This window comes from Rhynchophorus ferrugineus, unplaced genomic scaffold, assembly GCF_030347505.1.
Source record: "Rhynchophorus ferrugineus isolate W39M unplaced genomic scaffold, kcgeb_rfMv2 rfM5, whole genome shotgun sequence".
NCBI lineage: Eukaryota > Metazoa > Arthropoda > Insecta > Coleoptera > Curculionidae > Rhynchophorus > Rhynchophorus ferrugineus.
In genome coordinates this window covers 19,630,327-19,646,006 of record NW_027472584.1, presented here as the reverse complement: position 1 = coordinate 19,646,006, position 15,680 = coordinate 19,630,327, and the positions used below count along the sequence as shown (strand labels likewise).

Below are 15,680 nucleotides of genomic sequence, written 5' to 3'. Positions count from 1 at the left end.
ATTAAGTAATTTTACATTTTAGAGCTGACAAAGAAACATTTTTACACTTTAGCAAAGTAACACTTAACAAAAATAAGGCCTGATGCCATCTAATTTGTTGTTCTAAACAATACTTCATATACAGTCTCAGTTCCAAGCAATTAAACAATATTAGCGTGACCTAAACCAAATATACTCTTAAATCGAGAAAATATTTCGTATTATTTAAACTGAAATTGATAATTACTAAGTACAGTGGTATCAAATATTTGAGGATGATACATAAACTCGCCTTCTACTTATTAGCTTCCAATTTACCAAGTCCATTCAACGTGGTAAACGATAAGGAACAATCTATATCAAAATATGACTTACATAACCAAAAACAAAAAAAAACTACACGAAAGGGCCCTCATTAAGAAAATAATAATGACGTTCAGTGACATAGCTAGACCCGAAAAATATCTATAATTAATTCAGTTCCAACCAAAATCAGTAATTAATCTATCAGTGCTGGTTATCCGAATAGGAGACTAAATAATATTTTCAAGCCCAGGTATTTTTGTGATGTACATGTTTGACAGCTAAGTTTATCGAGGAATATTTTTCGTCCATCCTATCTACAGGACGTATACACATATATATTTCAACCAAGCTATAAACCCGCATAGGAAAGCAATCTTAGTTTTGAACACATCATATCCGCATATTTATGAGGTATGGCGGAATCAATGTATGGGATTTCAGTTAAATAATTTTACTAATGATCAGTGAAGTATTGGAACTATTTATGAATATTGCTACACATCTGACAAAGAGACATTTTGCGAGAAATAAATGAGCTACTATCACAAAAATATTGTATTAATCTAATGAAATCGGTTATAGAATATAAATAAGCAAAATATAAAAAATATAGTATAGAAATACCTTTGTTTTCACGTTTTGGTGAGAAATGGAGACCAGGGGTGCTGGCCACCGAGAAAAATATCGATATATCGGAGAAAAAAAGCATCGATAATTTTTAATAAACCTCTATAAATAACTATCAAAATATACTAACAAAAATATAATGATCATTTAGAATTAAATACCAATTTTAAGGGCTTATTAAAAATAATTAAATGGCTTTTTATAATGTTTAAGAAATATATTTAATTTTTTTTTTAAAAATATCGATATATGGAACAAAAAAATATCGGCCAAAAATATCCATACTTTTTTACAAAAAATATATAAAATATTTTTTCGGCATACCTAATGTAGAACAAATTTGCCATGATCAGTACAAAAAAAGGTTCTTGCCTGGAAAATATATCGCACCTATTGAAATAATATCGGTTATATAATATACATATTTTATTAATATATTGTTACTTTTTTTCTACGTTTGTAAGCACTATACACTTTAGAATTCATAACGAACGTGCAAAACAAAAGATTTTGATGTTTTCTCAGCTAATTTCCTTGTTACAAACGGTATATTGACATCTTATCATACCACAGCGTGATTAGGAGATAATTTCAATATTAAAATAGAATAACAGTTTTTTTTTCAGAAAACCTTTAATTTCTACAGAAATAATATCCTCTCGAAAACGTTCACGATTCAGTTCCATTTTTTGAGGAGACGAAATTCAACTAAATACAAAATAAATAAATAGCGTCCCTGCGGCAAAATGTTCTGAGTACGTATATCGTCAAAAATGTCAAATTTTACGATGGAACCATTACATGGACTCACTTGACAACAGTGTTGCCAATTCCCGAAATATAAATAGTGACCCTCGTATTATGAAGATATATTTTGTCATGTTACAAAATTATCTTGAACGTTCACAACCAGTTTAATATCAAGGACTTAATTAGCGATACTGGTGTATTTACAATCTAAAGCTGGCAAATATTTTCTTAAGCAATCGTAAATATAGTGTAAATATCGTACTGATAAACAAAAATCAAACCACTTGTACCAATTCAAAATTAATTACGGCTTAATTATTAAGATATAACGAATGGGAGTTAATTTTTTTTTGTGAGATATTTTAAATATTCGAATCAAATACATATTTGGTTGATATTTAATTTATATCTGTTTAATTAATCACTCTTAAAGTAATTAAAAATGTTCGAAGCTTCATAGATTTGCTACTAAGATATCACGAAATTTTAAATATTCTTGGTTTTCTTTGAAACTATTTGATGGACCGTCGAGTGTTTAAAATTTTGTTAAACTTTTTATTTTGATATATTATATTAATTTAATTTCATAAAATTGTATATGAATTTATTTTAAATATGGAAAAATAAGTTTTTTTTATATATTTTAAAGTCTTCTTTTACCAACTATGGGTTTATCTGGACTGGGCCTAAAGTTTAAAGTGGGCTCCGAACCAAGAACGAAATGAAAAATAATATCGGTTATGTAATATACATATTTTATTAATATATTGATACTTTTTTTACGTTTGTAAGCACTATACACTTTAGAATTCCTAACGAACGTGCGAAACAAATGATTTTGATGTCTTCTCGGCTAATTTCCTTGTTACAAACGGTATATTGACATCTTATCATACGACAGCGTGATTTGGAGATAATTTAAATATTACAATAGAATAACAGTTTCTTTTTCAGAAAACCTTTAATTTCTACAGAAATAATATAGCACCGGCTTGGTGGCGCAGTGGTAAAGGCGACAGGACGGTCAACCTATTGTTCGGGTTCGAATCCTGCTGAGGCATGGTCGTGAATTTATGTTTGTGATTGTTTAGTATTTGTAAGTGTCCTAGGCAAGAGTGTAAAATCCGACAAGGAAAATGATCCCAGTCTTGCCAGTAACCAGGCTGGGTAAGACCGGTTGTCTTCTGGAATAATTTCTAAGTTAAACCAAATTGCCCACGTTAAACTGTGGGTTCAGTCCATATAAAACCCCTAGTTGGTAAAAGGTGACTTTAAAATATATTAAAAAAAAGAAATAATATATTTTCAAGAAACAAGAAATACTGGAATGATTTTTTCAAAATTATTCATGATTCCAAGGCATGTAAATAGAAAAAATTAAGCATACAAGAACTAGATAATTACATTCTACCCTACTAATAATATGGACACGTCCTAACTACATCCCAACAAATCAATTCAATTCATCTCTTCCCCCTTTTGTTAGTTTTAGTTCTCTGATACACTCATCTCAAAAATAAACTCTACACCGGGATTAAAACGAGTTTATCTTTTTTTTCTCCATGTAAATATAAAGTAATTAGTTGGTATCATGTTGTATATGAGCTGCAACTGTTTTATAAATAGCTCCCTTATCCAATATAAGCCACCCTTTCTAATAGACGAACATAAAGAACCATGAAAGAAAACCTTTTGAATGCGTGTTTTGATACATCGATGACCATGTCATCTAAAACTAGCCGGTTGAATAGGAATAATCCTTATTTATGATCTTAATTTTTTGACAGGGAAATATAAATATTGTTTGTTATATTAAAATTCGTCACCCAAAACGAATATTTCTAATTCCTGTTTTATTGTTTTTGTTAAACTAAATTAAATCATCCAGTACCAAGTACTTTAGTGTCAATTAAATGGTTAATTAAATTTAAGATATTTTTATAATCATGAAAAAATGTACTAGTTATAATTATGGAAACTATATTAGAAGTAATTTCAATTTCGAAAAAAGACAAATAAAATACAATATAGTAGTTTTTGTGGAGGGAAGCAATTAGTGGGCGAGCACCAAGCTTGTTAAATAAGCGTGATAGTCTAATATTGAGTTCTGAGTATAATGTTATAGTTTAAAAAAATTCTAGTGAATTTATTTACTCGATATCCTTGAAGTCGCAGAATTCCAATTACTATTTGTTCATTAGTTTCATATTCTCAACCAATGTATCCTTTTAGAGCTTGAGGATACTTTAACAAATCCCATAACAAAGTTATTCAAAAGTTTTAGAATAAAGTTCTTCATAGTCTGATGGTATCACTAGTTGATGAATGGAGGTTAACGTAATTGTATCAAAAAACACGAATTTAAAACATTGACAGATTTATTGCTTTTGCTTAGGATTTTATAGGACACCTTTGGTTAAATCTGTTTTCCCCTATTTTTAGTTATATTTTAGAGTCTTAACGTGGGTTCGGAACCACGGTCCTAAGCATTAAGCCTACCGACTGGCGAGTGACCAACTTAGAAATCATCCCAGAAGACATCCGGTCTTACCTAGCCTAGTTACTGGCGTGACTGGGATTATTTTCCTTGTCAGATTTTGCACTTTTGCCTAAGAACAATTACAGATGTTAAACAATCACAAACATACATTTACGACTATGGCCCAGCAGGATTCGAACCCGCGGCTGTCGTAACAGCAGGAGATCTGTCCTGTCACCTATACCGCTGTGTCAACCAAGTCGACATTTTTAGATATTGTTTTGACGAAATTTGCCTTGAAAAATATCTTATGAGCTCTTACCTAAGTACAGGAAAGTTTAATGAACTTTTAATGAACATGATCGACATAACATGTGTTTGTTCACAGATCCTTTACCTTAATCTATCGAGAATTATAATAATAATCGAATATCGAAGTTCAATATTGGAATCAGCAGTTCTTCAGTCCACATTAGCATATTCAAAAAGAATTAAAAACATTTCTCAAATGAAATGAAGTAAATAAATAGAGAGATTGGATATGAGATGTGTCCTCCATAGATTCTTTTGAAACAGATAAATTTAAGCCTTCAAAGTTCATGAAGAATCTGACACTAAAACACCAAGAACTAAGCGTATATGTGGTGATAATAATTAAGTGTTGTTTGTTTTGGCAGATGAAAAAAGTTACTAGAATTTCGAAGGCCAATTGTTCATGTATTTTCATATGAAATGTTGTATAATGGAATTATACTTAAGGTTTCTAATTTCAATTACATTAAATTTAATTAAAATTATCCGTGTTAACTAATAAACGTCAATTGTCAGATTATATAACGTTATATCTGATTAATATTATATGATAAGTAGTGTTTATATTGTTCTTATTATGGATATGACCATCTCAAAAATCTGGTCTTAAATAGCCAGTCAGAGGTCAGATTTTATACTTTTTGAAAAATACGTTATCATTGGATTTTAAAAATATTACATCAATATTAATGACATAAGTTGTTATATTTATTTCATATTCGAAGTGTTAGTGCAAACTACTCTGAAAGACTATTAGTGCATCCCAATGCACTCGCCAAACAGTTAAATGTGTGCGATGACAGTGAAGTGCATAGGCTCCAACGCAAACTATCATACGAACTGATTAATAGACACAAAGTGAGATAATGATCTCTAGAATAAGTTAGGATAGTTTTTAAAATAAGTTAGAATAGTATCTAGAATAAGATTTAGATCAGAAGTTTGTACAGCAGATCACTTACTAGCGATCTTCTACATGTCAGTATAGTTATATTATATAACTGAAATCATATAATAATACTAATTGCTCCGGGCAGATTGTTGAGGTTCTAAGAGATTAATAAAAATATATTATTTTCACTTCATTATTAACTTAAATATATGACAATACAATGTATAACAATAGAGTAACTGTACTAGTAAATTATATTACGGTGATCATCAAAGACAATAGGGAACTATTTAAAAATGTATTTGCAGCTATCCTACGTTAAACTTACCATTTAAATTTATGGTTAGTCATATATCCATCAAACAATGAAATTGGACTTATTACCTGAAACAAAAGAAATATATAAGTTCGTTTTTTCGTTTTGGGAAACATAACGGGCATTATTGAAACAAAACGATTTCTGTTTATTTGCTAGCCCTATACCATCGAGGCATTACACGCCCTTTTTAAAATACATCCCCTAGACTGAAACAAGTGATTAGGGGACTCTATTCCCATCAGACATCTGTCAAGCACAGCTTTTAGAGCTATACTATACTTAAAAGACCCACATATATGTTGGGCTTTTTTATGATGTAACCCGATACTATTTTTGCTCTTGGGTTATAGATATATATATTTTGGCTTATCTAACAGGACTATTGGCAAGGCTGACAATGTGTGAAGTTCGATGGTGATTGGTACCTAGCGTCGGCCAAGCGCATGTTAAAATAATAATCTTAACTACCATTAGCATATCTTGTGTTTATAAAACATAACAACGGCTGACACTTTTGAATGTACCGAAGACTGTGTACGTGAGAAGAATAGTAAGAGGCGATGGAATACGCCTTCGGTTTGACAAAATCTACTATTCATGAATGTTAAACAAGCTAGTAGTGTATTTATTTTTATTTATAAATGCGTATGACATGGTAGAAAATGACGCGTGTATTGCTAGAATTTGCATAAACAATAATTGTATTTATTATTGGTCCAATATAGTTTATATATGTAGCCATAATCGAACTCCGCTGTGCGTATGTTGCTTGCAATCAAATTACGTCAATTTTTAAAAATAATTATTATTACGTGCTTGCATGTATTTTGATCATATCAATATATGTTTGATTTGAAAAGGTACAAGATATGGTAAAAAAGTCCGAATTGCACCATGAATTTCTAGGCTTATTGAACAAAATCCAACTGGAATAATGGCCTGCACGCATTAAATTTGGAGTAAAATAATTCCTCTTCCCTTATACTTACTATGAAGATTTCCTGCTATCTTTGGAATATCTAAATTCATACACAATACCAATTTTTATTACATTACACATTTTTAAACGCAAATTTTAAATTTGTAATATCTCCGAAAATATTTGTTTAATTTACATGCTGTAAGGAACCATATTGATCTATATTAATTGCACACTGTATTTAAGGTACTTAATTCGATAAGGATTAATGCCGTATTGCTTAAAATAGCTTCGTAAATAAGCCATTTTCTCACGTAAAAAGTAAACAATAAAAATGGTTAATGTGGGTTATCCCTAAAAGATAAACATATACCATCGCGGACTTTTTTGTAGACCTTTTTATGGTGTACAATACTGGAGTACATTAATTTGATCTAACTCGTAGGGTTAGGCAGCGTTTTTGCTAATTGCTAAATAAGCCTAAAAAATAGGTTAATTTACGACATCACGTTAGAAACCTCTAAAATTAGCAATGTTGCCTTAGTATATTATGCATGTATTATACATATAAACCTTCCTCTTGAATCACTCTATCTATTGAAAAAAACCGCATCAAAATCCGTTGCGTAGTTTTAAAGATTTAAGCGCACATAGGGATATAGGGACAGAAAAGGCGACTTTGTTTTATACTATGTAGTGTTATATATATATTTATATATATATATATATTTATTTTTTTCAGGCGTTTGGAAATTAATTGAAAAAATCCAGAATGAGGGAAAATAGCTACCACCGCTCAAGCGCAAAAAATCATGCTAAAATCTAAAATCAGCTGCTAAAACAGAATTAATCTGCTAATAGAATGACGTATTCTCACAAAAATTGACCAAAAATAGGGAACAACAAATGCAAGGTAATCATCTTGCAATAGATATGAAGGATAAATACACTGTCGCAGGTTGAATGACAAGTTCTTCCGTTCCCGGCGTATTTACTACATGCAACACCTATTGATTACCACTTGTTCAGATCGATGAGGCGTAGCACACAATGCTGAAGAAGTGTGAAAATGGATCTGTGATAGTGAATATATTGAACTATTTTTTCAATAAATGCCTCTTAAAGCACCTAATATAATAAATATAAATTTGAATACATGAAGATTAAATTCTTCGGTTACATCCTAACTGTCTTTGACTGATGCTATCACTAAGAGGTCATACTTTGAAGCTCCCTATTTGTAGGATTGCGTAGAAAGTGACTTGGTGACAAATCCATACTAAATATGATGAATAATCATAACCCAAGGAGAACTGAAAGCAATTATATACCGTACAAGAATAAAAGGGTAGAATGCTGATTTCGGAAGCAGCATTGGAACATTTAGACGAATTGTGTGTAAATAAAAATATATGATCTTTTCAATTTGAAAGATGTATACACAGAACTCCTTCCAATGATAGACGAGAATGGCCTGAGGCCTACAGATTAATTCAACCAGCTAAAACAGGCGTGAATTTATCAAATGTAGAACAATGCCCCCAAAATATCCACTTGTAGAGCTACTTAATTAGATTCAGTTATTACAACACAGCTCAAATTTCAATTCCTGGTCAAACTAGATTCTAACTATTCATTCACAATCGGCGATAAACATTAGTCTCCGGATACAAATAGTTGATAATATTAGTAAGTGATATTAAAGAATAAATAAAACACTCAGATGCTAGAAGTTCATTAATTAAAAAAAAACGTATTTGTGCTATAAGAACCAATGAATATTATCAATATTTACATATTTATTACTGGTGAATCAAATGTAAAGCTTTAACTACAGAAGCAATAAGTATCCAATATTATTTTAAAATAAAGTTAAAAACTACATGAAATTTAAAAAAATTATCCGGTAATAAAGTGAAACATAAATTTCATTTGAAAAAATACCTGCCTCTAAGGAAATGTCCGAATATCAACGTAATCAGTTAAATTAATGGTCAAATATAAATCACTTTTATGTACGAAAAAAACGTCAAGACCAGAACACTTCCACTTAGTGAATAACATATTAAATAATAGTGAGCATAAGCGAAAACAGTTACAAAAAGACTTAAAATTAAGGTTATTAATTATAAAGTCCCAACAAGATAACAAAAACGTGATATATACATGAGCATATTATAAATGCGGTATCTCGGGCGTTTTTAATAAACATTCCTTGATGCAAGATTTTTTCTAAACAGTCTTTACTAATTAAAAGTAAACATTTCAGTCATTAAACAAATTATCTTAGAGTAAAATTAGTAAATTAATGTTATATATTATGATGAATCACTTTAAATGTGTGTTATACATATATAGAAACTCTGAAAATCTGGTTTATTTTATTATCAACATTGTATGAGTGTCAATACCTTGAGGACTTCTTCAATAAAGTATGTTTCCTTCACTATATCTTCACTAGTTTCAGAAGGTCACGAGAACAGCTCAGAATCCGATATCTATTAGCCCATAGTGGCTTGATATGCTTGTCAATAATTGGCTGATGATTATCGACCTCAATTTTACCGATTTCTCAGACAACCACGAGACATTCAAAACCTGGCACAAACAACACGGCGGTTTAGCGAGGTCGTGCTTGCGAAACATCCAAGTTTTTGAGTTCAATTAAAGTTTACTATTGTCATGGGATAAAAAATAACGGGTTTCCAATATATAAAAAAATGTAAATTAATTTTCAAGCATTTTATAATTTAAAGCTTTGCTATGAAATATTGTGCATTTTTCTAGTGCTGCGTTATATATTGATATTCCCTGATAGTTGGTGTTGATCCTTGAACATTATGCATGTTTGAAAGAGCAATTATACAATACAAGGATTATTATAGGGTATTTTGAGATTTCAAACATGTTTTGCCGAATCTGGTTTTTTAAATTGGTGTACCTCAATTTGTATGGGTTTAATTTGTTATTTTAATAGTAGCTTCTCAGACGAATTATCTGTGTGGGTACCGAGGGTTTCCAAAATTGATAAATAATTATGGCGGCAATAAACTAATGCTGAAAAAAAAGCATTTTTTGGTCTTAATATAAAGAATACTGATGTAGGAACTTTAAAAAACTTTAAAGTTTTGTTTAATATATTAATTTTGTGCTATTGTAGTTTCGAATAAAACGTTGATTCTGATATAAGATACAATAGCAAGGCTAAAAATTCAGGTAAAAGGAAAAAAAATAAAAAAATAAGAAATAATTTTGATTTGTTTCATTTGCTTCGGACGTAGATATTTGCAAAATATTTGTACGAGTTGTTTTTTCCAGTGAATAGAAAGTGAAGTTAAAGAAATAATTTAATATATTTACAGACAAATACCTTAAAATTCCATTTCAATCCAGTTTAAGAAAATCCTGAAAAGAACGCCAAGGTAGTATAACCCCTTAAGACTTTTAATAGAATATAAGAAATAAAATATATTAGTGCGGTTCTGACTTGTTGACAACCAACAAAAAATAAACACCAATCTTTGAGGCTTGAAATATTAACGATGATAATATAAAGAAATAGATTTTAGAAGCAATTAGTCACTGTAATGGTGACACTAGAGAAAAAAACGAACAGTTAGAAAAAGCTGAAAAACTAAAGCAAATGATGCTAAACATTAACGTTACGCAACGTTTTGCATAATCGAGAAATTAAAGAATTGATAAAACCGTTAATTTACACGACATTTAAATATGAATAAGTTAAAAGTGTGTTTACCGTTAGATCAACTTTTTAGCCTACCTTTTACTTCACATTAGTATGCGCGGATAAATAATACCGCGTGTGCTCGTTTACAATTGCAGCTAGTGGATGGCTGAAGCGGTCAAAGCGACGGTATTTTTAATGATCTAACATAGACAAATTCACTTTAAATATTACGTGAGAATCGACAATGGTCCCAGCCTCTTACTAGCAACTTATGGGCCTCCGTACAGAACAGGTTCTTTATTAAAATTTATTCATTCATATAATACGTCGTACAAACCAAACAGAACGTGTCTTTACTACTTTATTCTCATTTACAAACACGTACAAGAGTGATATATTGATCTTTCCCGATTTTATCACAAATAAACATTAAATATTGTCACTTTTACCGTCAGTTTATTTCATAAAAAATAGTTTAGGGTCATTTTTCACTTATCTAGTGACGAAATAATAGTTTTCATAAAATCCATTACCACAAGTTAGATACTGTTGGCATATCGATATAGAAATAACAGGGTATTCGATTTACTTCAGATTTTTTATCATTTATTCTCGATTTCTCACATTATATGAAGTAGTGATATTTTTTGATGGACATTAAGTAATAAAATTCACCAAGCTTTTAAAATTAAGACACCAATTTTATATCGATATTTTGATATCAGAAAAGATATACTTTCTGCATCCCTACATGGTATTACCCCAACTTTATCTTGGCCTTCTTCTTCCTATTATATTAGCTTCTCATGTCATTCTAATTTGTAGTATATGTAATAAATGACAGATTCACTCTGCGCATGCACATTTCGATACTCTACAACTGGTTATGTTTATTATTTGCGAATTCTACGGTTATGTTTTGACTTACTTGTTAATTTGTTCTATATATTGTAAACATTGATTTCAAACATTCCGAAAAATACGTGAAAAATATGAGTTTTAAGCATGTACATTTGATAAGAAAGATCAGGAAGAGATACCGAATTTGGAGCATTCAAAGTACATATATATGCTACTTTAGGGTACATAAATGGGTATGAACAAAATCTAAAGCAAATAAAATACGTTAATAATATACCACATTAGACATCAATTTTATTTTGTTTATTTTATTTTCAATACTTAAAAAGTAAAAAGTTTTTAATTAAATTACTTTATGTTATTAGCGAGTTTCAATTCTTCCCACACTCTCAGTCTTCATCACGAAGTGCTTTTCTTTAAATTAAATAATCAATTAAATAGAAAATAAAATAAAAAATATATGGTTTTATATAAAATATATGGTATTAACAAACATTATTTTATATACATATTTTATAATAATTATTTAAGGCTTATACTATGAACACTATTTAAGACTGAAGCTAATCACCCGTAAAAAAATGATTGAGCTAAATCAATGCTTTTATTTTGTCACCATCAAGTTCAATTAAACAAATGTGATCCATCTACGACATATCGATCAGAGTTTCGTGAATTGTCCGGTTAATTCAAACAATATGGAGTTAATCCGACAATGACTAACGATGATTAGGATGTTCTTTGTAAATCGGTTACTGTAGCAGTCGTGCCTAACACTGAAAATTGTGGGAATGGATTTAACACTGTAACACGTTTTTCGTGACATCAAGAGACCGAAAAAAAAAAAATCACGTATGCAAAAATAGAACATGTATTATAGTATATTTTTAGACTTACTATGAAAATGCGTCACTGCCTACGCATATAAAATCATTAAAAAGAAACTATCAGACAAAACACAAAACGCGAAGCATCATTCGGACCTCTAAAATTGTTTAAAATTATTTTTAACCGCGAAAATATATCCGATAATAATTTTTCAATATTCAAACAGTTTTCTTTGACACATTGGAAACATCTGTGCTAATGTACACGACGATAGATTAATACCGTTAGATTTAACTCGCTAACTCTTCAGGTTTGTCTCTGTGTAAACAGCATTCGATACCAGCGAGAGAATATGACGTGAAAAGAGTTATCAGTGTTAATATTTAACGGGACACTGAGTTTGGACGATACATCAGGAAATCGTGTTCTAATTTTTCTTGACCAGACATGACATAAATGTTATTGTAACCATTCCAAAAAAGCCAAACAACAATAACAATACGCAGTATGTAAATGTCCTGCCATTTTTTCAACAATGGTGTCCACAACAATTCATTTTGCTTAGCCAAAAATAAACAGACTATGTGCAATTGGTAGTGGGAGATATACATATACACAGTGAGAATACTGATGAAGTTAAAATAAGTAAACTAACTATATATATATATATATATGCGTAATTATGTGATCTAATAACCTATAAATTATTATTATAACAATAATATATGGTCAGCTTTTCTAAAATGATTTTATAACTAAATGTGGTTTTATGTTAATGTACCGGGAATATAAATCTGGAAAACCGGTATACTAAAATGGTAGAAAATCCTAATTGCGGACTGATTATAAAACGGAAACAAACGATTAATATTATGTAGATACAGGAAATATGTAAATCATTTTATTTCAGCTTTACAAATATAATTATAATTTATCGACTGGAGATTTCTAAATCGTCTAGTTTTCTCATTGACATTTTTTAATTTATACTAGTACTTGTATTAATCATCATATTTATATACAGGGTGACCCAGAAAGAGAGCAAATGGAACTAAATATTCAGCACGAAATCATAATCCTGATTCTTTTAAATAAATATATTTCTGGACTATCCGATACCTGCAATACACTTAGATATAAATTATGACGATATGTTGGTCAAATCATACTATATTCCACACATATCTCACATACTTTTTAATATCTAACAATTCTTTTATTAAACCAAAACCACAACCACCATATTTTAGATATATATTTATTAATTTATTTTAAAAAGAAATTAAGACCTAATTAAGAAATGTTTTATTAAAACTAAAGTTGAAATGTAAAAAGTTTGTTGGAAATCATCAACATTTCTTTATAAAGTTCCTACCGTAAATATAATATAATATTAGAATAAAATAAAGCTAAATTATATAGCAGCAATGAATTCAAAAAATAAAACTAAAACATAAAATTATTTTACAATATTAGTTTATATATCTAACTCGAAACATAAAAAAAGGTTTTCAGCTTACTTTTAAAGTCGTAATCAAACTGAAACTAGTATAAAAACTTGTAAAACAATAATATTGAGATATAAACGTAAAGTTCAATAATATAAGAGTAAGATATTAAGAAAATAAAAACTATATTGTTTTATAACTTACAGTATATGAGAGTCTAATTCAGCACTGGACAACTGATAAACTTAAATGAAAACCGCACTTATCATCACGACAACAGTTTAAAAAATCAATCCTGATATGGAATAAACACTGAGCATCAAAGTTTCCACAACAATAAAAAAATACAACTACCACAATGGCGCGTCACAGCTTTCGGTATTTTGTACGAGTTTTAAACGCGTGTTTCACAGTATCCATCGTTGGACAGACAGACAGTACAATCTTCACGTACGAGAACTGCCGGCGATTGCCACCAACGCTACGACGTCAAGCTCACAATGCCGACGGTAGGGGTTCCACTCCCGCTGGCCCAGTAGATACAACCGTTCTACTAGAGGAGGGTTGACGCTAACGCTCAAACCTCGCTAATATTCACGTACCTTTCACGATTTCCAAAAATGCACGTGAAAAATATAAAACATTTTTTTTATTGTAATTTTGTCGAATCATCTTTTTTTAGAAATAATTATTGTCTTTCTAACTATTATTGGTTTTTTTGTAAATGAACCAGAAATGGGCACACCTGTAACCATGTCTCATTGTACGTCTCAGCCATTAGAGGGCCGAAGGTATAAAACTAAGAATAATTGACCAATAAACAATGAAATTTAATTTAATATTTAACAGTAGTTCAAATAAAATTTATCAATGATTCTATTACTTTTGGAATACGTACGTAGTTTTTTTCCTTAATATTTTAATTCTTGGGCCAACTTATATGAATCAAAATATTTTCCAGTTTCTATAACTATTTACCTATCTTTCTGGAAACATGGCGACACTGTGTCGAAATAACTATGCTGATTTGAAGAAGTTACGTGAATCAGAATGAGCTATGTTTGGTGAGTAAGCTGGGTGCGGCAAGAGCATTGTCAAGCAAAAAGATGACTTGTAAAGAAAAGTCAGATTTAGCAGTTAGGTTAGGTTGTTGTAAATAGTTATTTACATTGGTACTTCGTATTTTCATCAAACTATGCAACATCTAATATATTTCTGACATTTCTTAAACTATTATAACTTTTTGGCAAGTAAGCGATTCAATTTTGAAGAAATTTATGATGTTTCACATTTAAAACGTTAAAAACCATTTTCATACTCATAATAGAAAGCGTTAAAATGTAAATATGGAAATTAATCTCAAACTTTACGACTGCCGTTGGCAAATTACGTTTATCTCGGCAAAGAAAGTACGAGAAGTACTAGCAGTATAAATCATCACGTTAAGTGGAAAACGTGGAAAATCCAGAACTAACAGAACCATAGAAAATCCAAAATTATATTCTAACATTGCGCTGATGACCAAAAGGAAATAAGCAATTAATCGCTGATGTTTATGTTTGAAAATTTTCCTCGTTTAAATGTCATAAACAACTTTTTAATTTGCTTATAAAATAAAAACGGGATTGCTGCTAGTCTTTCGGCTGACTGTATTCAATTAATTCTAAAAATTACCAGTTAAACTTTATTTATGATAATAGCAGGCGTTATTTTTGGATTTCTTATTGTTATTTTTCACTGACAAGTGATCATTTTAAAGCCAATATTAAATATGATAATGGAAACATTATAAATAGTAATGATCATATACTTTATTTTACGACAAAATAATTATTTTGTACAATATTTAGAAATCATCTCATCAAAACATTAAAACCAGTATTTCATTTATTAGAAATTGTTTTTTTAGTTATCTTTAAATCTGGGATATATCAATCACGGTCAAGGCTTTTGGTTTTTGTACAATAGGCGTACTCCATTATAAAAAATTGTCGTTAAACAAGCAGAAATACAACAAAATGATTTTACGTGAAAAAATTCGTTTTGTGAAAATTGAAAAATAATGGGACATAAAACAAAATATAAAAAAGAAAAGGAGGCTTGGTATTTAAAACTCAAATTTGTAATTCTTATGCTTTTTTTTTCAGTAAATTTAAATTTTGTATTCATAAGTATATTTTTGGAATACTGTTTAAAAACAGTTATCAGATTAAATAGTAATAAAAATAATAAATATAGTAAAAATATAATTAAAATATATTATTAAAATCTT

General features: G+C 29.7%; 1 protein-coding gene across 6 annotated transcripts in view; it reads right to left on the bottom strand.

Moving 5' to 3' along the window:
* Sema-1a (semaphorin-1a) overlaps positions 1 to 15,680 on the bottom strand; it is a 135,998-nt gene that overhangs the window by 57,490 nt on the left and 62,828 nt on the right. For 2 of the 6 annotated variants that reach the window (XM_076405539.1, XM_076405534.1), the window contains exons 1-2: positions 13,613 to 13,917; positions 5,674 to 5,729 (exon numbers count right to left, since the gene is read on the bottom strand). The exons of 1 other annotated variant lie outside the window; for it this stretch is intronic. The gene's annotated coding sequence lies outside the window, so the exon portion shown is untranslated. Of the gene's footprint in view, positions 1 to 5,673; positions 5,730 to 8,994; positions 9,132 to 10,364; positions 10,488 to 13,612; positions 13,918 to 15,680 lie in introns of those variants that run through there. 3 more of the 6 variants (XM_076405541.1, XM_076405536.1, XM_076405537.1) reach the window with 2 other exon arrangements.